The sequence below is a fragment of the Melanaphis sacchari genome, unplaced genomic scaffold (assembly GCF_002803265.2).
Source record: "Melanaphis sacchari strain LSU unplaced genomic scaffold, SCAv2.0 Contig10_pilon_pilon, whole genome shotgun sequence".
NCBI classification, from domain to species: domain Eukaryota; kingdom Metazoa; phylum Arthropoda; class Insecta; order Hemiptera; family Aphididae; genus Melanaphis; species Melanaphis sacchari.
This window is the reverse complement of record NW_020270420.1, coordinates 1,823,539-1,851,420: the sequence shown is the minus strand read 5'-3', so window position 1 is coordinate 1,851,420 and position 27,882 is coordinate 1,823,539. Positions and strand designations below refer to the sequence as shown.

Sequence of the window (27,882 nt, the reverse complement as noted above, 5' to 3'; positions counted from 1 at the left end):
ATTGACTTATACTGATGAGCGATGTTATAAGCTTATAATAAATTAGTTGATTAAGGTTAAACTTTGCGCATATTATACTATGATACTTTTACTTCTTATATCTTGTTTTGATGGCGCTTATGTCAACCACCGACCTACATTTTATAATGTCCATAATGATTAGGCTGTGGGTACCTATATGGTGCGCTGTTAGAATTGCTGATAATAACTTATGTAACAAGAATGTAATATTATTATAATGTGTTTAATGTAACAATGTCCACATTGACTAATTTACAAAATGCCACCTGTGTTACTTACGATTGCATATTATTATGGGTTTCAATATAATAAAAATATGTAAGAGCTTTGTTTTTGTCCTCCCTCTTTCTCAATAATACATAATATAAAAATCGATACGTTACAATATACATTATCATATTGGTTAAACGCATTTATCTCGAATAAACATAATAAATAATGATTGTCTCCGCCTGTCGGTTATTGATTAATGTTCATGACAAGTCACCCGGTTGGGAAAAACTGTAATAAGCCTCCATAAGATTTTGTTGGGCTGTTAGTACCAATATGCGTAATAATATGCAGCCACTCAGATGTCGATGCCGGTGCCGCGGCAATGATTACGACGGGCTTCGAGATCCCAAAAGACGAAATGTTATTATTAAACATAGTGCATTCACCATACAGGGTGTACATTATATTATTATATAATATATATAGCTTTATGTGTATGGTTCACGTCACGAGTCTCGGTCATCGCATTGACTTAAAACATTTCTGCAATGACTCAACGTGTTTTCAAATCGTTAATATATACGCGTGTGCGCTGCTGTGTGTAAAGGAGAAATACGCGTGGGCATCTGCCCGTGTATATGTTATTATTATTATTATTATTATTATTATTATATATTCTTGTGTATAATAATATAAGCAACCGGTGTGATGATCAAACCATTTGATTGGAGCGTTATCCATACAACAAAGATTTTAATGATTTACTTACCGTGTTATTACAGCGCTTTATGTAGGTACCTATATAATATTTATCTGAGTATACATGTTATACTCATATATCTACTTGTCGTGTGAAATCGATTATTCATCGTTATAAAATCATTGTTGGTAAGTAATCTACCTTCATTGTATAAAATGTATTTGTTTATAGTTTTTGAAAGTCACTATGTCATAGGGAAGTAAATTATATAGGTACACTGGGTTATCCGCAGGACTTAAGGAGTGCGGGGCGAATAAAAAATTGTTGAGCCCAGCAAAATTGAAAATTAATTCAGACAGAATAGGAAAATATTAAATGTGGCACAGATTAAAAATTAAAACACTGGTAATTATTTATAAAAGTAAAATTACTTAATAAATAATAGATAATAACAAAATAGTTGTAGTTTAATTTTTTATTAACATAAAAATGGTTAATAGAATTATAATAATATAACAATAAAATAATAATTACAATATTATTTGTGTTTATTTGAAATAAAATATACTACATAATACATAGGTATATATAACCCATCTATAATTAGATGTTTTATTTTTCAAGAAATTAGTTGCATTTTAAAATTGCAAATTTGTATCGCAGTATAACGAAATATCGGACTTTCTTCCAAACTTAAAAGTGTTGGAAAGTATGATTAGGTAATAATATAATATAACAATTTGTGATCATTCTATTATAACACGTAAGTATTTAGTTATTAATCATTAAATAATAATTTTTTATTACGGGTAATGCAATATTTTAAAATTTTTAGTCGATATTGTATTGCTTACGTTAGACGTTAGATCAATTGTTGACACAAGATATATATATATATATATTTCCTTATGAATTACTTAATCCAAATATCGAAAATGCTTTTTAAATTAATTATTAAACTTTAACGTTCTTAGGTTTGGGCTATGTATAACACGATATCATAAAATATGTATGTTACATTCTACAATTCTCTAGAATCTCTTCTAGATAGTGAATTATTGGGATGATAATATTATGCTATGTAGAATGTAAATTTATAGGACTTATGGGAATAAATATTTTATGTTAATAACGATAAATATTGATAAAAAGTAAATTTAAAATAAAAACACGATCTGATCAATCGCCCAAGGATAATGTACTTACCTAACTACTAATTAAGTGACATAAATAATAATAATAAAAAAAATTTAATTAGCGTTACCTTGTAATTTGTATATTAATGTGGTTAATGTCAAAGAAAATATAGAGAGCTACACTGTTTAATCAAATTAACGTATTCAATATTTAAATGCGTGTATTATGATTCCTGAAATGTCTACGTATTTTTGTAAATTATACAAGTATACTCGTATAATAAGATTTTCGGTTTATGTAACATAATAATTTATCTTTAGAAATTGACAGACAATTATATTGAAATCACTAAAAGTTCTATAACGCAAAATTGAAACAATTCTGTTGTGTATAATATAATATAATTACGTGTGCGTATATTTAATTATTGTACACATTGTGACGCATATTGCATACACAACGTTGAACAATATAACGTTATTTAATAAATTTAGAGTTATTTCAATTAATTTAACAGTTGGATATAATGTGATAATAAGAAATTCAAACTAGTAATGAGTTTTGAAAATTTCAAGTAAATATCGTAAATATATAAACGTAGGTACTTCATAAAAATTATCATAAAATTCGATAAAATTAAAAAAAAACAGCTCATCATCAAAGTTTGAAGTTATTTTATAAACGAATACATACTCATAAGACGTAATATTAATTCTAACACACCTCTAAAATACATTCGTTTTGACAATGGGTCTACCTACTTAATAAATATTTGCAGTTGCCTACCTACGCGCGAATAATACCCGTTCACTCATATTTGGAATAAAAACGTTTATAATTTTTTAACATAAAAATCTCAATTAAAATATTGATAGTAAAAACAAAAAGTTATCAAAATATAAAAAAATATTAATTTTTCAAATATGAATATTAAATAATATGTTGTAGTAAAGCCTAATATTTTTTTAATTTTTAATTAATTAAATTAGTTATATTAGCAGACATAATCTTTTACATAAATACAAATATTACATAGTTCTTCTTATACATTATATTATACTGAATATAAAATATAAAAATCTGCTTAAAAGCTGTCTGATTAGTCTACAAGTCTTTTACAAGAAGATGTATTGTGGTAAGCGTGGTTTTAGCCAATTTTTACATGATTTTTCGATAAAATGAAAAACTCTTTCGGTTTTTTTTTGTTGTATTATTGAATGTGTTGTTGAATTTATTTATAGTCAATGTTGAGAGGTAAGGTATTCTGTGAAAATTTATTTCACAAGAACATTTTCATATTTTATTACACATTTTCTTATTGCTGTAGGTATATTATAAGAATTCAACTTATCAAAAAAATATAGCTTAAGTCAATGTTGTGTTAAAAATAAAATTGAAGCATTTCTAATTAAAAAAAAAATAGGTTTGCACTTCTTTAGAATACTATCCGTAAATGGAATACAAAATATTTGAAAATGTGATTTTTAAATGTTGTTACTTGAAGACATTTCAAAAATTAGAGTTAATAACTAAATAATTAAATAGGGGTAGACATACTTGCAGATGATTCATTCTTATGTTATAAATACACTATACTATACGGGGGTAAAATACTGATAGCGTTTGTATACTATTATTCTTCGTTGTCAATGTGCCGGGATTAATTTATTGCGTTTGCAGACATAGGAAATGTTTCAATGCAAAAAAAAAAAGAAATTGCCGATAGCAAATATCATATTATTATTGTTGTTGTTGAAGTTGTTGCTGTTTGTATATACAATCGTTATATCGCGTTGAATCCATGTACACGTATCGAATACATACTATATACAACTGGGCGATATTATATTATAAATACAAGCTTACAACCTACTATATGCGCGTTGGACGGAGGAAACGCCCTGCAACAACCCGCGCGTATTATGCGCGTTATATATTATATTATATTATATTATGCATACGTAATATTATTTACGGATCTGAGTGCAGTGCTCGAGGCGAGAACTGTATAATGTTATAAATAAAAAAAAAAAAAAAAACAAAAACAAAAAAATGAAAATAAAAATAAATATAATATACATAATATTAGTGTAGATTATAAATTATTACATAGGCCTCCTTCGTGGATGTACGCGTATACGGGACTGTGAACTCAACGGGTTTTGCATACCGACCGATTTGTATCGGAAATCACAATTATTATACAGAACAGATGATAGATACGAATCCGATTCGTGTCGCAGACCGTTCTAAATATGAAATGTTTTGCACGTTTACCAGACGCAATAATGCGTGCAGTGCGTTATATAAACGCATGTGCCCAACTGTTTTTATTATTATTATTAGTATTATCGTTGCATATTTTGTTAAAAAGTAATTTAGAAAAAGTTATTGAATTGTACCAACTACTTAGCGGGACACGCGCATATCGTATACCTTGTATTAGTTGTATTATGATATATTATGATATATTACAAGTGCGTACTATATGTATATAATAACATATTGATTGGATATCATAAACTTTAATTTTCTACGAATTGTGTTTTGTTTTATCATTATACTAAAAAAACGAAATAATATTATGCAGTACAAAAAATCTTATATTGCACATAATTTATCAATTTTCAATGCATGATAAGAATGTTTACACATTGGAAAATTTAATTAATTTACGTGCATATTGCGTATATACGAAATCTTTCAAATATTATATCACAAATAAATAATAATGCTTGTAATTGGGAAAATATTTTTTTAACATTTAGAACATTCTACTAGATATATTTTTTTTCGTTCAAATAAAAGAGAAAAATCTGGGGAAATCGTCCTGCTATATAAATTCTGTGAATTTCGAGAGTAGGTACCTAATTTGTTGTCATTAAACAGATTACTGTTGTAATAGATGTGATAAATTTTAATTTAATGATATATCATTGTATATCTAAAATGATTCTAATCTACCCACAACTACAAAAAAAAAAAAAACAATTTTGTCAAGAATTAGTTTTTCATTAGTTTTTATTTGCAAAATACACAAATACACATAATTGGAAAATCAATATATTCATTGCTTCACTAAAAATGTACAAAAAATAGTTACTAAATATATAAATGTTGAGTTTATTTGAGATTCCATTATCAAACTGATTTGTATTAATCAATAATTTGACAACTGTATTGAACGATTTTGAGTTTATTATGTAGGTATATAAATTTAATCAGATTCATGTATCTTATAGGTACTATATTATTATTTTTTTTATTTTGAGTTATGATTTATAGTTTTGTTCACAATTTACTTGCATCGAGTATTTGAGATAACGTTTATGTTAAAACATATAAAATTAATAATATCATAAGGCTTTGTGATTTATGCGGACTGTTTGTGATTTTATATTGTAAAACAATTTAATATCCTTTTTATTTCGATAATAAGTCACTTTGTAAACGGATTACGTACGTAAAGGATTTCTATTAAAGTATTTAATAGATGTGACTTATATTAGAGTTTTTAATGTTTCTTGATGTACAACACATAAAACTGTACAATTAACTAAAAAAAAAAATCACCAACGCAGCAGTGTGGACTTTTCAGTTTCCATGATTCGTTAACGAAATTTTACGCATAAAAACCCTTAAGAAGGAGAAAATCATATTCATCATACTTATCAATATTACCAGGAGGTATTCTGTACTAGAGAAATACATGTTTTTGTTTTTTTGTTGGTACGATTCGTTTATTATTAATTTGTATTTTTTAATACTTTTTGTTTAATAATATGTTTTGCGCAAACAATAATAATATAGTATATTACATATTACAGTGTTTGTGTTCGTAATTCATGGGATATAATTCACCGATTAGACTTACTGTATCTGCAGGTGGAGAGACTCCATTGTATAACTTTGCATTGTATAGTGTTATTGCACATTAATTAAAAAAACCACAATAATCGTGAAAATACATCTCACAGTTGTGTAATTTTCATAGCTGATTTCCCCGACTAGAAATAAATGTTTTTGAGATTAATTAAACAGCTGCGCGTTGAATGCGAATTCTTAGATTGGTATTCGTTACTTTGAATGCATTTTGATTAGAATGCTTAGATAAAAGTCTAAAAGAAAATGTGATAATCATGAAGCGTAATGTGGATTAACGTAATACATACTGTTAATTAATTAAAACGTTTTAAATATGATTTTACAAAAAACAAAAAAATCAACAATAATAATTAGTGATAGAGCTTTAAATATTATGTATCTTAAATACTTAATTTTTTATCTAGATAAACTCATTAAATGATGATGTATTCTGAGAAACTAAATCTAATTATTTAATTATGTTTCAAACTTTAATTATAATTTTATAAATAACCAATAAATTTTAGAATTGAAAAGCAACCTATTATTATTCATTTAATTTTTAAGTAAATAATTGAAATTAAAATAAATCATTTTGATACTAAAAAAAATTTAAATACTTGATGTTATAATATGAGTGATAACAAGAAGGGGGGAGGGTATTAAAGAGGTTTTATGCAATAATTGACACTACTTCAAAAATAGTTTATTTATATTGTACAAATACAGTTTTATTAGCTCTGAAAAACTATCATTCAAAAAACTTTTAGGATGCTTTCCAAAACTAAAAAAAAAAAAAAAATGTTTAAGTTCTTGTTCTATAGCAATATTTCACGTCAAATATACGAAGTATCAATAATCAATATTCAGTAAACCGAAAAATGTTTGCACTTGTCCAATATATTTTCTGTTGTTTGAACTGTTACACCATCAAAAGCTGTTTCGAAGCATTAAGGACAGCAAAAAAGCGTTGCCTTGTTTATAGTGTAGTGATATTTGTGAATATTTTTGGTTGATAATTGACAATGTACAGAAAAATGTCTCGCTTCATCACCATAAAATAAAATATAAAATTTATATATAATAACAGATCGACAAATTTGTCGGTTACGGAGAGTTTAACGAATGTCTAATGTATGTACCTATTATTCATTTTTTTTTTCCAGAATCGATTTACGATTAATGTATTCAAAACAATTGTCCTCTCCGCGTTTGTCCGTCGTTTGCCATGTCTGAAAGTTTTTCGTAGAAAGTAAATTATGTATCCTTCATTATTTGACCAATATACTTCATTTTATGTCTTTATCATCAGGTACCTTCTTTCAATTTATTATTCGATTATACGTCACCAAGTCCACGGATATCGTAATAAAATCTACCCATGTAAAGTCCATCAAACCGTATACACGGACGACGATTTAGTAACCCATAATCAATTGCAGTGACGAAATGTGTAATACCGCGGTTACTTGTAGGCCTATCTGATACCGAGCGTGCGCGGCAGACATACGGTCTGCGGCGAGAGGCCAGGTGAACCGGTGGCTTCACGGTGGGGGTCCGCCGTCGTGGTATCAAAGAGTTCGCCGCAATACTGCACGCAGTATTACCTGTGACGTTGCGCCCGTCGGACACGCGTGTTATATGGTTTTTTTTTTTTATTAATCTTATCTCCTCGTTACGACTACCCCGTCGGATGCATTTGATCTACGTTTAATCGGCCACTTCCGCCGCCGGCGGGTAATTTTTCCTGACAGTGCCGCGTATTGTAAAAATACAGGAAAACGAATAAATAATTTTTTTGTTTTGGATTTTTTGCAACGGTTTTGTTTAGTCGAGTTTTAATGGTACAGCAATTATTAATGATCCAGACTTGGCGGCCGACCGCGGGTTGTTGACGACCGCCGCCACCAATCCATATCATAACCGTGGGTGTGTATCACAGCTACATCAAATCGTATCACAGACTTATTGAGAATCGGCATCGCACAGGTAGGTTTTATTTTTTGCTCACAATTACGTGCATTTTGGGGGTACATAGTATGTAATATATAATATATTAGGTACTATATCATATAAACGCTCAATCAGAAATCCACCCTCGGCCATAGAACACACCTTCACATCAGTGGAGGACAGATTCCGGGTCTGCGCACAAATTGATATTATTTTTTTCATACTATCTTCCCGCAAGTTTTAAGTAATCGAATCAGGATGAATATAATTAAATATTATTTATACTAAAATCGAATCCTATGCACGTTTTTGTTACTTTGTTATTTAAAAGTTATTAAAAAAAAAAAAAAATATATCATGTTTTAAGAATATTATAATATTATAGACCGTATAGTGTTTTATTACATGTGTACGATATTTATTTTACCAATTTAAAATTGTATTGAGTTATTGGTTCTTCAATATTTTATAGTTTAAACGTATAAGTTAAAATAATAATAAAAAACAAATGTTTACTTTTCAAAAATATCGTTATCTTTATTTGGAGAAGATTGTATACTGTATACCTCCACACACCAAGGATTCAATGTGAGTTCTTTAAAAGACCTAAAACACACATTTTTATCTTTTTCAATGACAGTTTTAATTTAAGAATATTATTTAATTAGTAAAATAAAATGTTTTAACGTATTTTTAAACAAGTCTAATTTTGCTTATATAATTATAACATTTTCAAAATTATTGATTAGCGCCTAGAATAAAATTAGTATTTAAACTAGAAAGTATGAAAAAAAGTTACTAGGGAAAATAAAATTTTTATTTTGATTGAAATGTATTCTATACAAAGATATCAATTCATGATCAATCATTCATATAAAATTCAAACTTTTAATTTTGTGTAAAATTTGCACGTTTTTGTGCATGGTATTTTTATTAAATGAATCAATACAGTCCACATTAACCATAAGTATACTTCGATAAATATTGATACAGTTGTTATTTCCTGAGGGCTTTCGAATTATTTTCCACACGATAAAACGTGACGTTTTTTCGTCCGTTAATTTTAGTCGCGAACAAGTTACTGACCCCAAGAGAGTATATTATTAGGTTTTTTAAAGACACGAACGAATATTTATATGGATTAAGGTTCGAAAAATAGTTAGTAACAAATTATTTACACAAAAAAACATTAAATATGTGAATTTTTAAAATGTATAGTTTTAACTGAATACATTACAATATCTAAATATAATGTGTTATTCTTTGTACAACCACTAAACCTAATGTTTATTCGAATGTATTGTTTGTACATTATTTGAACAGTTTGAATACCTGGAACCTGGGTAATAATAATAATAATAATAATAAAAATATTATAATACTATTTTAATGTTACCATATTATATTTTATGAACAATATTTTTTTCTTAAAACACTAGTACACAGCAGTTAGATTTAAAAAAATTATAGATCTTACATAAATTAATGTTTTTAATACAATATGTTAAATAAAAAAATTAATTGATTTTTTTTAAATTGCCTTATTATGTGCACATTTAATGGACTACATATATTTTACGCAATAAAAAAACGTAGCTTCCTTACGAAAAATATAAACCCTTAGGTAGACAATTATACGTATCAATAATACGATCAAATATAACGAAACGATTTCAATAGCAATACGCACATTATTCTAGACAGTATAAGAAACATAAGTATAACTATTTATTTTATACCGAGAAGCTCATAAATCACAAGATAAACAATAATATAACATTTGGCGAGAAACGTGACACATACGAGTTGGGTGGGTCACTAAGCATGGCGCCTTCAAATAGTGAATGAATCGATGTTTGCGTTCTAAATTATGGTAACAAACGGATTTTGGTTAACAATAAACCTTTCGTTATAAAAACGGACGAGATTTAATCTTTTCTAATAGGTTTTGTGATTTTTTTTTAAGGATTTACCACTTTTAAGTCCGATACCGGCGCGATTTCAAAACAGTCACAGGATGACTGAACAAGACTATATGTTTTTTACTCACATACAACCAAAGACGTTTGTTTTTTTCGTTTTTGGAACTCTGCAGCGCGTATAGACTACCATATTATTATTATAATACATAATAATGGCATTTGGGTACGCAAAACGACCCGCAGTCCCTCGACTCAATCGAGACGTTTTCCGTCAAAGTCGGGTGACCGATGCTTTTCCCGTTCCCACGGTCAGGTCCGCATCGTGGGGGCGGTTACGACTACGATGTACCTGTACGGTCGACGCTGCAATTACTTAACGGCGGTGGCCATTTGCGTTTTACTTTATCGCATGTATATAATATTATATTGTCGCCAGAAGCCGCCTTGACGATCGTTATTATTGTTACCGGCAGTAGTACGGGTAGTGCGCAGCAATAGTAGTAATACTACAACTACCAAGTGGTATAATAGTTTTAACAATAATATTATTAGAGTAATAGTAATAATAATAATACGACAGAGTATATATAATAAAATTATAGTGTACGTACGGAGATGACGACGATGCGCGGGGTTACTCTGATGTGGTACTGTATGTACTTCATCATGAACTATGAAGCATATTCCGGCTGTTCGTTCGGGTCGTGTCTACCGTCTATTCAGAGGGGCGGCGGAATAGAGTAGAAAAAAAGATTATATAGGTACTGTCTGATAATAACGTAATAATAATAATAATAATAATAATAATAATAATAATAATAATAACACTGTCGTAACATGGCCAATATTACCGTGTGATAGACGGGGGAGGGTCAGTCGTTAGTAGAAAAAAACGTATAAAATAATAAAATAAATACGGGGTGCGGTCGAAATGGTAACGATCTGACACGCCGGGCGTGTGGTCTTCTTTGACTCTATCATTATATAAATACGGATATTATGATATAGCGGTACCCACGTGCATATATACTGATATATACAAATATCATATTTATAGATAGATATACTACATCTATTGTAAGATCAGTCAAATAATAATATAGAACTTAAAGATATAAGAAGTAAGAGCACTATTCATGTTTGTATTAATTTTTAAGTGTATTATGAATACATTATCATAAATTTATTTATTGCGATTTAATAACGTTCATAGTTCGTTTAAAAATTAAAATACCGTGAAAATCCTACATTCAAGCAAAGCTCAGATATCGTTAGTACCTCTGATATATTTAAGTTAACAAAAATTGGTTCTGTTCAATATAAATTTGCATGTTATATGTTTTTATTTAACTAGTACATAATAAAATAATTCGAATAAACGTGTAGACGTATGATTTCGTTGTATAAATCGTTAAGTATAAAATGCTTCGTTAATGTTGCACATTGGTGTAGAACTATAGTTGTGTACTAGTACTTGAGACGAAATTAAATAATATACACAATGATGTAAAGTAAGCGTATTTTGTTCCTTGAAATTTCAATAGAAGACACGTTAGCAGGTCTTCAACTCTCGAATGTAAAATACTGGATGAGTATAGTGTAGCAATTAGCAACTAGTGTGGTGGATTATTTGTAGCATACCCAATTATAAAAATATCACTTTGATAATTTAGATAATTTATGGTTAAAGAGTTCTTATTTTATAGTAATAAATTGAGGTATATTGAATAAAAAAATTATTAAATATGTGATGATTAGACAGAAGAGTTGGTTGGGAGAGATGAAAAGATTTATTGCGAAATACGTAACCATAAGATTATGACTAAATAAATATAAAGTTTTAGTCCTCCATATTTTTTTCATTGATATAATTTGTGACCAATGACTATACTCCGTCTTTAACAATCCAAATTATATTTTTTTCCATGGGTATTATGACAATAATTTAAAACAAATATGTTGTACAAAATGCTGACTAATACAACTTTACTATTAATGGGCAGTGGTCAGTGAGTCTTCATGACATTTTGTTTTTCTGCTTGATTACCGATCGAAATGTGTCACGTACAATAAGTAATTATTGAAATATTATGTTTACACTACACATAGGTAGTAACTGGTGAACAAGAATCGACCAACCAGAAGTGATATGCATAATACACGCAATTTATATTATTATTTTTTGATTTCCGTCGCCGTCTTTCTACAGCTGTGCGGATTTATTATAGTTTCAGTTTGTCGGACTGGACGGGAAATCTATGGGCGTGGCTGAAGGTCGGAATTGTAATATTGAAAAACCGTAGGTACCTATGGCTGTTATAGAGTTTTGCGTGTAATGTACATTATACATTATATTGTTACGTTAGCACCTAATTTCGTGCGAAATTGCAGGACGTGTGTTATATTATTATGGTTTTCGGGGTCTATCATGCTAAGTTTTTGTTACCACTGTGTGATACTTAATTCGAATCGGTGCGAAATTGCGTGCGTCGATCAACGATGTTGTTTTAATAATTTGATACAATAATTGTTAAATGGTATAGTAGTAGTGTGTAGAATTTTTTTTTTTTATATTACTGTTGAAAATTACGAGGCGCCGGAAGTGTATATACATATAATACGTTTTGACAAATAAAACTATAATTAAGATATACAGCGAGTAAAATCAAATGAGAAGTCGTATGTACCCGTGTCCAGCAATAAAGAAGCATCTTTAGAGGTCTATCAATTATTTTTGTATAATATTGTATAATGTTACGACCAATTGTTGTATTATTTCACGATTTCCGGATAATTCTGCCATTACGGTTTTTTATTTACTTGGAAAATATGTGATTTTCGCGTTTGGTTTTTTTCTTCGATTAATATGAAGGTCGCTGGACACACTAGCTATTGTGTATACGAAGTCTTCATTTCCGCAAAAAAAAAAAAAAACAATAAATAACACACTTTTTTGACATAATACCCATGTCCACTTCATTATGCAGTCTTAGATGTTTATTGTTTGACTTACTCATATGTATTTAATTATAATTGCATACGTCCTCGTTATTTTATTAATATTATAAAAAATGGTGGACACGCGATCGATTTATTTATTTGATTACCAAACAACGATACAATTTTACGTGATCTCTCTACTATGAACTATTATGTCCGCCGACAATTATATTATTATTATTCTTTCCATCAATGTCCGTAGGCACTTGTTTGACGACGACCTTGCCATCGTTGAGTCACTCGGACAACTATAACGATTATACTATATAGGTATATCATAATAAATTCACGCGTATAAAATTAGAACGAATTCGTAGAATTTGTTTTGTGATTCACAATAATATTATGTCTAAGCAACTGTTGTATACATTGAAGTTGAAACGTATAGACTCATCGATATTTCAATTTGACTTTTACGTGAACAGACGCATATTATTATACTGTTTATCTGCTCGTAGACGGTATAATAATAATACTTGTAGTTCAATACGAAAATCGTATATATTATTTTTTATTCTTGAGTAATAATAATAATAATAATAAAAATAAATAAATAAATGTTATCCGCGAACGATGAGTGCATAATTTTATTTTAAATCGGTTTTTTACTGGTATTACAAGAAGGCGTTGTCAGATGACGTCTTTTTGCTTTTCTCTTCCGTCCAGCAATATACCTTACATCAATAGAATAATAAAATATTATTTATGTTTATCGCACGATCACGCCCGAATTCAGTCGAAACGGGATGGCACGCGCGCATCTGAAAACGAGAATGAGGAATACAAATAAAAGAGCAATAATAAACTGAATTGTGTACATTTTTTTTTTTTTTGGTTCACCATACGGCTAAAAACAATATAACAACACAGAGCAGTGCGACTATGACGTTTTTATGCGTTTCTAAACTATTCTAAACAGGTGGCCTGTATATAATTTATAATCGTACCTACATACATAATATTATTATTATATACTGCAGTAGCTGGCGGTACATCTATATTATTATAATATACGACCAGCGCCGTGACGTTTTGTTTTCACTGCGGCACTGGTCACAATATCATAACTTTATGGTATATAATATATACGTGTTATACACACTTATATAACACAACAACAGGTGTGGTCCGGTTGACTGTGGTCACGGGCGACATACAAATGGGCAATAAGATATTAAATGTCGGACACGCGGCTGTACGCATCGCGTGATACTTCTGCAGAGATACGTCATCGACCGGTGACGTCAATCAAACGTAGTAGCTAAGTAACAATTTTTTTTTTTTAGTCCATCGTTGATTGTCCTGAATTCTATTTACCGGACGAATAAAGTTGGGGTTGGTTTGAGTTCTCGTAGTATGGGAGAGACATGAGACGGAACCTTTATAATGACGTGTGATCATGTCGGTACATATTTTATGTATACAATCGAATACGAATATACAAATATCATTTTTGTATTTCTATGTGACACAGAACTGGGGTTTGGGCTTAAAAATATTCATGATAAATATGCGATTCTATTAAAAAGTCTTGTCGAAAGGTTCGATATAGAAAAAAAAGTTGAAAACCATAATAATGTTATTATGTGATTTTGCACGTGTACGTCGTTTCCAACGTGTTTTCAGGACTTGTTACATTGACTGTAACGTGTTTGACTATCCTGCACCCTTTTTAACGGTCTGTACAGTGCATCTGTGTATCCATATTATATATGTTCGGTTCGATGATCGATTACTGTTCCACCACTGTATTGTCTTGAAAATGTACTCACACGTGAATAATACCATATGTACAATACACTAGTAGGTATATTTTTTCGGCTTAGTATATACGTTGACGAGTGAGGTACGATGCACCCAAAAATAATGGTGTACAACAGAATGGATACATTTGAAAAGTTGCCTAAAAATATCTGTTAGCTTGGGGGAAAAAATTGAAGTTACTAAGTTCCCATACTAACTTATTAAATGCGTTGCATATACGAGTGCAGATCAATAATTATTTATGCATTTACGTGAGATCGTATACTCTCACGTATAATATGTAAAGTGCATGGAATAAATTGATTAATTTTTTTCTCATATACGATCATGAACGGCGGTCGTATACCGAACATTGAGCAAGATATCTAAGATACATCGACATATTATTTTTCAGACGTTATTATATCATTATATTATACATCGATACTCGATATCACGCCTGTCTGGCGCTGGGGTGGTCGCTACACATGCATAATATTCATTTACCTAGTCACATATATCATGTATGATATATCCATCACGTATTCCTAGTATTATGTTACCGGCGTATCCTTTAAAGAGTAGGTATACGACGATGATGGTAATATTACTAATAAAATATATAATAATTATTATTTTTATTATTGTCTTTATTACCGTATCGGACTTTGTGAAACGTCGTATAGTTATACGGCAGCCGCGTACTAAATCCATGATAAAACGGCCACCATGTCGGGTCTACGAATAATTATAATAATATTACGTGCACATAGTATTATTATATTATGTAGATACCGACGACCTATGCTCGGGAAACGCGTTCTTGATCATTTTCCGATCGTCCGGACGATTAATTTACTATATAGGTATACGTATATAGGAGGTGCATCTGCTCGTATTGCGCTATCCTACACCAGGTAATTCGTTTATTACATTTTTTCGTCTAAAAAAAACAAAATAAAACCCAACGTCACGATCTCACGATTTTTGAGAGCTCCGGCCGGGAAGCGATACTGTTATTGATTATTATTATACGGTGTGATCCGACGAACCGGATTTTTTCCCGACCGCGACGGCTCCGACCATTCGACTTATGAAAATTCCGCGTTACCCTGTACATCGTTATTATACTTCGCGACGACGACGATGCGACGAAAGACTAAGGTATATTACAGTGTCGGTAATGAGCCGGAGGAGACGACGACCAGCATGATGTATACACAGTCCTGAAGTCCTGAAGTCGCCGCCGCACGTATATACTATAATGTTATATTATATATGAATGCGCGTATTGCAGGGCCGATGAACCGCGAGTTGGTTGAACTTTGATCTTTACCTCGGTATTGAAGCGGATCGTAGGGGGGATCTAAACCGCCGCAGTATTAATATTATTATAATATCGTCGTCGCATATAATACGATCGACGAGTGTATAATATAATATAATATATAATTATACGTATATGAAGTCACCATACTACGTATCATATAGTTATGTATGCACATATAGAAGATACCGCGTTGCGTATATTATATTATTATACTTATACGTTGTACACACACACACACACACACATAATATTTGAGCTGCACTATATTGTATCACGGAATGCTACGACGATGGCGACAGCTATTGCGCTCGGTCATACTATTTTATATATAAGGTACTCGATCGGGGCGACAGTGGTGACGGTGACCCGGGGGGGGGGGGGGGGGCGAAGAGATAAAAAAAAAATAAGGAGCACGTCGTAATAACATATTATACGTATCTCCTCCTTGGTGCACGGCGCGCAGCGGTCGAGCGGGAACATCGGGGCGTGTGTAAACTGAGATAAAATATCTGGTTAGATAATACGCTAAATCAACCAGTCCCGACCATGTTTGGTCATACCGAACTAGTCTCCTCCGGCCGCGTATTATACGCTCGCCGCAGTGTACTATAAAGGACAACCACTATAGGTACCTATAAGTATATATTTTTATGTGGGTTTTTGTTTGATATATTTTTTCGATCGCGCGCGTAGTACCAAATATGACCGTTTGGCTGACACACGACTGAAAACCTGTATGTTACTTAATTTCTTTATGTTTATGATTTTTTTTTTTTTTTTTTAATAGTGCATGGTGTTCATGTGCAATAAAAAACCATAAAGATAAATTCAAACAAAATGCATCACTCTGCCGTGAAATCCAATTATTCATACGTATCATAATATATACTACACTCGTTTACATGGTTGACACGATAATAATGTTTACTCTCGCGTCGCGTACTCGTATCCCGATTACCGCAGTGGTTAGCTTAAATAATAATATCGATTCGGATACTTATGCGTTGTTGTATTGATACGTCAAAATCTCCAAAGGCTTCGGTGCGGACGTGCCCATGTTATGTCAGTGCCAATTAAAGTTATTCCGCGCGAGGTTCGAGTGGTGGCCCACAACGTCAAACCCTCGACATTTAAATAATCAACTTTACTGTTATTAAACATTTTATAGGCCCTGAATATACTAGAAATAATATGATTATTCATGTATACGTTATTATATAGAGGTTAGTGATTATTTGATTCTTTTCTCTTTTTTAGTTTATGCTAATCAATTTTTTATTGTTATGCATTTAAATATACGACGAGAAATTAAGTGGTGAAGAGTTACCAAGTATCTGCAGTATGTCCTCAGTTCATATTTTGTATAATTAGTAAATTTGAGTTTATAATGATAAAAATACTATGCTATTGTATAGGTTAACTCAGCAGAGTGCTATATGGGTTATAAGTTATATATTATAGTAGTTGAGTTTTACACGTTAAGCCACATCTTACACTAATTATGTTTGATATATCTAATCAGATTAAACAGAAGTGTTTTTGAAGTTTACTAGCTTAACCTTTTCATTGATAGAGCTCAGACAGTCTAAACAAATTAACTATTAAAGATTCATTAAACTCGTATTCGTAATGTATTTGATAATATATATATATATTATACAATGAACATTTGTAGGATAAATAGAAATATTACGTATCAAGATAATTTGCAGTCATTTCTTAAAAAAATAATTCAATAATTAATGACTATAAAGAGTTATCTAATATTTGAAAAAGTCAATATTTTTGGAAATAATATAGTGTGCATATTTAAAAGTTTTGAATCGTATATTTGTTGCCTTATTGATAGTGCAATAATGGTCTCGCTTACTCACCAGTTCTTGGTAAATGGAATGACTCGAATATTACTGTGTTATGTACCAGCGCACCTATGTATAATATAGTCTATAGGTGTGTCTATACAGACGAGTCAAAATCGCACTTCGTATAATATAGACGACATTATATTCGTTAAATTGATCTTAGATGTACTCATCACGTATGATAAACTTGTAACAAACAATAAAAAAATAGTTTCAAATATTATAGTACATTATACTCGTCAAAATACGCTGCAAATGCATCTTTCGTAAAGTCTACTACGGTGCACCTGCTGTTTTATAAACGTTTAAGTTATGTATACATATTTTGTGATATAATATCGTATGATGATAATATATACGCATAAAGACTACGTAGAAGATTACGATTACTGTTTCAATATATTATTTTTACCATCAATCAGCATCATTGAGAGCTGCTCATCACCATCGCCATCGATTAGTATGCAGACTGCTCAGCAGTCGGCATCGCCGCACTCGAAATCCTCTGCACGACCTGCTCCTAAAAATACCTATATTTATTATCCATATGGTCTGTACGTGGAAGGTTTTATATTTTTAAATTGAAAATACACTGTCGTGTATACACCAAATAAACCACTCTGTATACGCATATATTATGCGCATGTTATTTTATGTAAGTCGATCGGTGTATTGTCGTCGGTGGCGCGCCAGGAGACGACCACGGGGGTCGTACCTATATACGGGCACGGCGAACGATACAAATGGATCTCATCTGTAGTCGGAGGATATCGCGGTGTACGGCGGCGCCCGAGTTAATCAGTCGGTTGTCATTATGCGTGGCATAAAATATGTAATTATTGCACGTTGCTGCTGGTGTAACGGTCGGGTCGGGTCGTGTTCGTGAAATGACTTGCGGGTCCGACGGAGATCGACGGCTGCAAGCGTGTTGTCAATTATTATTAAAAACGTAAATCACATTGTATTTAACACAACGACCGACCATATCGTCTTCCGGCAACGTATATCAAATACATCAAGTATAATATAGACGATAATAATTGCAGCTGTGTTAACGGCACGGTGTGACGCACAGGCGCGGTCGGGTTATTATAATAAATTAGCGTTATCACGTCGTATAATCTACGCGCGTGTACTGTATTAACGCGCTCGCATGTCTTATATAATATTATGATTTAATAAGCAAACTCTATTCATATACCTGTTGTCGGCGACGACTTCAAAAACGACACATTTCTCGACCTAAAAACTGGCGGCGTTCAATTAATTATACTTTACTGTTGTGGTTGTCATCTTTCGTGTAAAACGAGACTACGTAATATAATAATACTATAAAACTATATATTATATTACTGTTTCACAAAAATATCTAAAAAAAAAAACCAACCACAGAATTTTGAAAACACTGCAGACCAATCAACTGATCGCTCGATATTTTTTGCTACCCGCTGTATAATAGTTGGGTGTGGTTAAAAAAATATAGCAATTTTTTTTATAAATTTTTTTTGCCACCTTATAAAATGTTTACAATAACGCTATCGTTTTTACATTATCGGATCGATTTAATTGTATAGATAATATTTGATTGAGACTTAACGTAGACACCAGTAACCATGAAATTAAAGTATAAATGAGACTTAATTATGGTGGATATATATATATAATATAATTATACGACAACTGTTTCGGTCTCACTTCTATTTTGCTGGCGATTCAGCAGACTTTAAACGATTGTTTAATACATATTATTATGTAGTATTATAAGTATGATGCTGATATTTTATTGATACGTACGCCTACTATAATATAATCATCAAAAATAATCTAAACACAGTGGTAAACAATAATCGATATTATTTATATTTTTATTGTTATAACTCGCTATAAGTAAGTATAAGTATAAATAATACTCATAAGTTTTGTGACATTGGGGAAAAAAATGTTCAGAAGACTTTTTAATAACGAGGTAAAAATTAAATCACAAGTCAAGGTCGGTTAAATCGCTGTGCAGACTCAACAATATAATGCTGCATATTATACTGTAAATATAATATCTATATAGTTATATAGTTATTCCAGATCGTCGCGTGTAGCGTAAATAGCCACCGGTCTCATGGTCAACCCTTTTATGCGACGGCGCTAGTTGATTGTATAGACTATACCTATATATAAATATTTATATATGATTCTGGATTGTGTTCAGCTTTGACGAACAGATTGATTTTTTATTGGGCTTTTTTCTTCTTCGGGCGCAGTAATCCGTGCGAAATCTGTAGGAAGTCCGCAGTGATGTGTTGCGTATATACAAAACGCCAAGGATATAACTTACCTCGTCATCATCAACATCATCTTCGTCAGCCATTGTTCTGCCGCGATCAGGAGAAAATATCACATAGACACGTTTTTATAAAATAATAATAATAATAAAAATATAAAATATAGGAAGTGTTGGTGGTATAGTCATTGGTAGCTATATATATATAAATTACTATTGTTTGTATAATGTGTATGTAGTTGTTGCATTTTTAAACGCATGGCATGGAACAAGAGCAGAAGATTGAATTGAAAAAAAATAGTCTGTTCGGGTAAAAAAACAAAAATCTGATTACAATATTCAATCGCACTTGCCTAGGGTATAGGTAAATAATTATATTTATATTTTACGTATAATTGTAATAATATTAAATATGTTGTATGATTCATTGAACATACGAAACTCATTTAGTATGGCGTATAAATAAAAATTCGGCCACAATAAAAAAATCGAAATGGAAGACGTTTTTCTACTGACTATTCAATTATAAATTGTTAAAGTTCACAATTATTATTTAAATTGTATCTATAATTATTAATACATATATTTTTTTTTCGATGGATTAATTTTTATTGAATTAAATAGTAAATATGTATTTGTGTATGAAATCAAATTATCTATAAAAAACTAGAAGCTTTTCTAATAATATTATTTTTTTTATCATGTTTATTATTAATGTGGATAATGTTTAGTTGATGAATTGGTTTTTTAGAAATACTATTAGTTTAAAGTTTTCGACTTTGTAATTTCAGTCAATTGAGCTGTATGCATCATTCAATATTCAACGTATACTAATATGTTTGATAATAATATAAAAAAGAAAAGTGGCTAGTTTGTGTTAAATAAGTGTTAATAAACACCATCGAATACATGCCGAAAAAAACATAGGTATATTCGCGAGCACGCGCTACATATTTATGTACAATGAAGTGTTAAACGGACTTATGATATTATATAAGTACCAATATAATATTCTGTGAACGAACACCGTATAAGTCTTGGTAAGGGCTGGGAAGGTCGATTATTATTATTAATATTATCGATCTCATTAATCGACGGTCTATTGTTTCGGCACACAAAACCGAAATGAGAATATTATTATTGCGTTTCTCCGCCAACTCTTCCCCTTCTCTTCTGGCCGACCATAGGGGTGATTAGACGCTTGCGGCGACTAGTAGATACATTATAAGTGACACGGCTCATTGTGCTCGAGCGCGCGTGTATAATAATATTATTGTAATAATACGCTGTACTCACTCGTTATATACGACGAAGACGACTCGAGCCGTCGACCCATACGCCGCGTGCACGACCTGCGCCTGACACACGTGATTAGAAAGAAAAATTCTTTTATGTCCTTTTATAAGTACACTGAACAGCTCCAGGATGAACGAGTGTATGGTTTTTGTTTCGGGGTTCTTATTAGATTTCGCCGTCGCCGCACAACAACCTTTGATTGGAATACCGTAAACTACAACGGGCGCTCACAAGCGTTATTCCTCGCCGCGTGTGCCAGTTATTATTATTATTTTATTAAATTATTATCATACATTAGTCGGCCTGCAGGAGTACTTGGTGTCATTGTCGTAGTCAGACTTGAATAATAAAGGTTAGACGTTGAATGTTGATCCTATTTTATATCACACGACTCATTATTATGTTTTAGGTCTTGCAAATAATAGACAAATATTATACAATAATATATTATGGTGCCTATACTTTTTGAAATGCACGTTTTTGATTTGTACATAATAAGCGTCCCGCAGTTTTTGACGAGTTGGAATGCTGTCAATATCAGACGGATACAGTAATAATTTGGATTTAGAATACTCGGAATTATTCTGTAAACCGGCAAACTGTAGTAACATAATATAATAATATTAAATTGTATAATATGATATCTGCTTAATGAAACAAAGTGCCATCGTTGCCAGAACGTCAGTCTTTAGTTATCGGTACTATAAAAAAATATATACTCTGTACATGAAGTTTGCTCGATCGTCTTATAAGTATACGTATAGTTTCACTTTTTTTCAACAATGCATTTATTCAAAATATGATTTTTGGAATAATTTTTAAATATTCTTACTTACCATATTTTCCAATTCTTGAGATTAATTATTCTACTATATTTTAAGAACTGTTCTATAGAGACACAAATTTTCTGTTTTTTAAATTGAAACTATCAAATAAATAGTAATTTTTAACTCACTTTACTTTGTGTACCTACTAAGAATAATAGATCTACGATAACGGATTTTGTGATATGGTTATTTAAGCATTTTAATGATTAATAAAAACGATTCAAGTAGGTACTTATAAAACAGATACTAGATCTAATATTTCATTTATTATATATTTTTCTAAGATCATTTCTTAGATTTATTATTCTTAGCAAAAGTACTTTAATAATTCAGAAAAACTACATATTATAGGCAGTTAATACAGTCAAAAAAGTTATGGTTGTTGGTGGTTTTCTACGAATAGAATTCAATCATTTCGAGTAAATGTTCGATTTTCAGAGGGTCAACTACATTTTTTAAACGTTCACTTTTACCGAATGTGTGCCGTCGATTAGGAGCAATTCCTTGTAAGGACAAATCGTATTGTATTACTATACACTACTCGCAGATGGCGTCGCAACTAGTTGTCACATTAATAATTGGTCGACTGTTCAAAAATCCTCGAGATAAACGAATTTGCGCGAGTACACGAATTACGTATACCTATATTAAATAAACGTAAAAAAGTACACACAATGGAAAGACACCATGCGTTGCGATCGTATAAAAATAAACGCATTATTATGACTTAAAGTGTATTAAATTAAGGTGGTTAGTAATGTGTGTGTTACGAGATTGTTGTATATAGGTACAACCCGGTGTTCGGGTAATAATATCATTTAAAGTCGGTCAGAATAATTTATAGTAATGTGTTCTCGTTACCGTACACAAATTGGAGAGAGTGTACAGATTTTATCTCACATTTTTCATTAGGTATTGGATTTCGGTAAAATGGCTTTGGCTCTGTCGCTATAGGTTATAATTTATAATAGACAGTTTGCAGAGCTGCACGTATGTACCTATATAGTTGCGTAACTGGGCGAGAGAAGGAAAAACACAATTACATAAAAGGAAATCCACGAGTTTATTTGCAGTTCGATTTATTTTCCATCGGAAAGTAAAGAAAACATATTATGTATGTAATTCGTACAGACGAGTGTTTTATTGTCGTGAAACACGGCAGCGATGATTTTATATAAACATATACACGCATCACGGATCAGTACCTCGCGCGTTATTCAACTGCAGTTAGTATGTACGTGTATAATATATACAGATATACATTACATTAAACCTATACAGTGTAGACGATTAATGTTTTCACTGCTTTCTTAGTTGTGCCCATGAGGGAAATTTGCGGAAATCCGAAAATGTTTATTTCATCCTTTTATCTAACAACGAAGGCAGCGACGACGACACGACAGCAATGAGTACGCGCAAACAAACCAACACAAATTGTAGCTGTATAATATAAAATTGTTATTACATAAGACTATGTGTATGCTATTTTTTTATATTTGTCCTTTCGTCACTTGATCTGTTGCGACTACGAGTACAAAACGTGCTAATAAATTATCGCAGCGCCGTCGTCGATAGCGTTGATGTCTCAGGATTTATATCGATTGAAATCGGGGGGAAAAATAAAAACGATACATATAAACAAACGGGCACCAGACACGTCCAATTTGTATGCGTCTTGCACTCGGCTGCATGTTGCACGCACCCCCGACCGAAGCACCTGCAAGGTTGTTGTTATACACACACGCCCGGGTAAATATACGATGTTGTCCGAGAGACGTTGTATTATTATTATTATTATTATTATTATTATTTGTATTATTGCGTTGTACGTCGTAGGTACAGTATTGTCGTCTTCGTCCTCGTAAGTTATGCACCGTCTGATGCGATGGAATCTGAGAAAAATGGTACGTTATACATACACAGAATGAAATATAATAGGTACACCGAGCATGCGTTGTGAAGTTGGGAGAGATAAAAATATATAAAAAGAACGAAATAACAGTTTACGTCTGACATTACGACAGATTTAATATACAAGCACGTCACCATAATATTAAAATATATTATAGTAATTATAATATATTATTATGTGTGTCGTGTATCTAAGCGTTTCACGGAAACGTAGACCGTTGATTAGTGACGATTTAAACAAAATCCACCCTTGTTTTGTACTTTAAGATAAATTTAAAATTTACTTTTACCATTATTTAATTGATAATTAAAATAATAATTATTCAGTAAAATGCTACAGAGTTATTATAAGTTTAATAATTTTAGTGTGTATATATTACATAATATAGGTATAATAACATAAAAATTTAAAATTTAAAAATGAATAAAAATAGTGTGTTGTAACAATAAAATTAATATAAGGAATAAATGATGAGAAAAATAATGAATTTGTGCGCAATGTATTATGTATTACTCGTCGTCAATAAAAGTTGTCAGTGTCATTTGATAGGAGTTCGTTCCTATTTTGGCAACCGAGGTCATAATAGCATTTACATTTTTTGTTTTAATCCCTATAAAATGCAGTGCTAAGCTCTTTTATTTTAATGTAAAAATCTTGTTAATTAAGTTAAAAAAAAAAAAACAAAAAAAAACCATAAATACATTTTTCATACATATTTAAATATATAATTATAACATTCATAACTAGGGTTAAGATGTGTGTGACTGATACTTATTTTTTTTATTTTAGTTAAATACATTGTAAACCACACTGTTAAACTGTTGAGCACCTTTCGTAAGTAGTAGAAGTAATATTACATTTTTTGTTTTTAACCCTGAAGGTTACTTTTTTAAATTTTTTTTAAAAAAGGACATTTAAAAAAATACCTTTTTGATCGTTGGAGTCATAATTTACTCGAGCAATCAAAATTAAAGGTATAGATTTTATTAACAATCTATTTGTTTTGATTACATTTTTATATAACATATTAGTTATTATTGATTATAGTATGTTTTAAATTAATAATACATTTTTTAACATATGTTTGATTAATTTAAATTTTAAAAACATAATTTGATTTGATTAGAGCATATTTGCGGGAACTAGAATAAATATATTTAAGTTTAAATTTAAGTGGATTTTAGGTCATAAACTCATGATATATTATACTGGACGTTAACCATAAGTAATTGCAGTTTGGTTAGTATTATAGTTATTTGTCAGATAAATTATTAAAACATAAAAATAAAAAAGGCTCTGGAGGTTGATACCGTGATCTCTGCAACCTTGTAAATGCACTACTGCTACACCTGGCTTTTTTAAATGTCATTATTAAATATTATTACATTGATATAATATTAAATTGCTACAACTAAAATCTACAGTAGCAAATTAATAGTACAAGATACGATGCATAAAAAAGTTATTACGCTGGATAAGGTTATTTTATTTGTGCACTATGTGCTTTGTGAATTTTTTTAACACGCTTGTGCACTGACCCAACACTATTTTTTGTGTATTTACTTGCATAATGTTTCATACAAATTTTATCTTTCCGTCAATCACAAACAAACGCATATATTTAATATATCTTAATACGCCATATTATATACGTATCGTTTTATCTCTGGTATCTTCCTTCCTAGTTATATACTTTCGACACAGTAACGTATTTAATCTGTCGTATAATTATATAGTGTTTGCATTATGGTTTTTATTTTTCCAGCCAAAAAGATCTTTGAATTGATATGAACGTTCTGAAATTGGAGTTTCGGGACATGATTTGCATAGTCTGATAATTTAAAATGTAAAATATGTTAAGAATAACTATGATATGAAATTTTAAATTTTATTTATTTATACATATATTTCTATTTCGTGGATAGAACATTTTTTTCATCGATCCCGTATTGGCCGTATTATTTAAATTATTTAGATTCGCTATCCTACTAATTGTATATTATTTAGTTTTTTTTTTTTTTTTTTTGACAAGATGACAGCCCTTAATAATATATTTTTACACACGATATCATTATAGAGTGTACATGTTTCACAAAACGTTCATCAAGGACGAATTTGTGCATTTTTAAAATGAATAAGTTCTATATAGTTTTAGAATTACAGTGATCTTTGTATACAATCCATTTTAATTAATAACACAAAGGAAGGTCAATGATTATCAAACAGAACTGATTGTATATACACTATGCATCGAATCTTTATTAGTTCATACACCTATATAGATGTGTATTAACACGATTTACTATTATGTATAGATAAATCGGCCATCGGTGGTGTTCGGTGGCATTTAATAACGTGGAAGAATAATGAAGTTGCTGATTTGTAGATGAAATTACGGGTCGTTAAAAAAAAAAAAAATGTATACTTACCGAAGTAATCTTTAGTCATCAATTTCCTGTGAACTATTTCGTTTTAACTTTAAAATCTTTCGTTATATACATATAATTTAATGACGCATATAGTCGTCTAACGTTTGCCTATAGTCCAGTACATATAATAACCCGTTGGAATGTACCTATTTCACATCGTCTCATTACTTGTAGTAAACACCGTAGGTAGGCAATAGTCATACATAATAGGTTCGTTCTAATAGCCATTGTTACTCAACTACTTGTTTAGGAATCCTGATTTTACATCGCTAAGTTCAAACCTATGTGAATATCGTGTTAAAAGAGTTCATATTTATTTTGTTTATTGATAATTCGTATTCAAATAGTTTTCGATCGTCAATATAACTTTTCTTCAAGTAATCTCTTTCTTGGAAAAATCCATAATTATTATGTAGTTCATACATCTACCTGATGCAGAATAGAGAATTTAATTTAGATTCTCGTTTTTGTTAAACGAATCTAAATACGATTATATAGAATTTCTTAAACGCCAAAAATTGGATGTGTTTATTGTGCCGACATGAGTTTTGTCACCTAAACATTAAAATAAAAACCTATAAGGAAATCGTAAAAACATTTTTAATTCGACCGGGTCGTAATGCGTGGGCGTTCGTAATATTATTGAACGGTTTATTACCGTTGATTCGGGTGGGGTGAAGAAGACGAAAACTGAACTGCAACTGAATCATGATTACGATAATATGATAACATGCAACAAGGTTGATAATAAAAAAAAAAAAAAAAACATTACTATACGGTTGGTGAAAAATTTAAAGTAGAGAGTATATGAATGATCAAGCAAGCTGATGTGGTTACCGATTTGTACATGTATCGGTTTGCCTTGCTCCGAGTGTTATGTCGGTTTCTATATTGCAGACAATTCCTGTGCAAATCTCTCGAGATCTAAACGATTATAATAATTCAACAAAATAAAACAAATATTAAACATAATTTTATTTTCGTGCAAATTTACAAAGAACCAAAGTCGAAACGCGCACCTTCGTCGGCGTCTCCTGGGTTTGATGACCTCGTCGGTAACGCGATTTTACGGGCGTGGGCCGTCACCGGAGATCGGCAAGGATTTTTCGGCCTACGCTGCTGTTACACGCTGTTATATTCGTTTAATATAATGATAATGTGCATTTATACATCGAAATACCACACTACTCTTTTTTCACAATTATATATTATCTTGAGTGTCTTCGAGATGGTGTTTAGCATAAACGTTATTATAATTCTGTGTACTTATATTATTGCCCACGTACGATACTCACCGATGCCATTTGGTGGCGGGTATCCCCCACGTGCAGTAATAATATTATTATGACGGTTTTTGTTGGGTTTTGATTTTTTTTTTGTATAATTTTATTTATTTGC

At 30.9% G+C, this 27,882-nt stretch overlaps 1 protein-coding gene across 2 annotated transcripts in view; it reads left to right on the top strand.

Moving 5' to 3' along the window:
* Positions 1–7,550: 7,550 nt before the first annotated feature.
* LOC112603518 overlaps positions 7,551–27,882 on the top strand; it is a 50,179-nt gene continuing 29,847 nt past the window's right edge. The window contains exons 1-2 of one of the 2 annotated variants that reach the window (XM_025352122.1): positions 7,551–7,924; positions 24,845–24,889. The gene's annotated coding sequence lies outside the window, so the exon portion shown is untranslated. The remainder of the gene's footprint in view (positions 7,925–24,844; positions 24,890–27,882) is intronic. The other variant, XM_025352123.1, reaches the window with a different exon arrangement.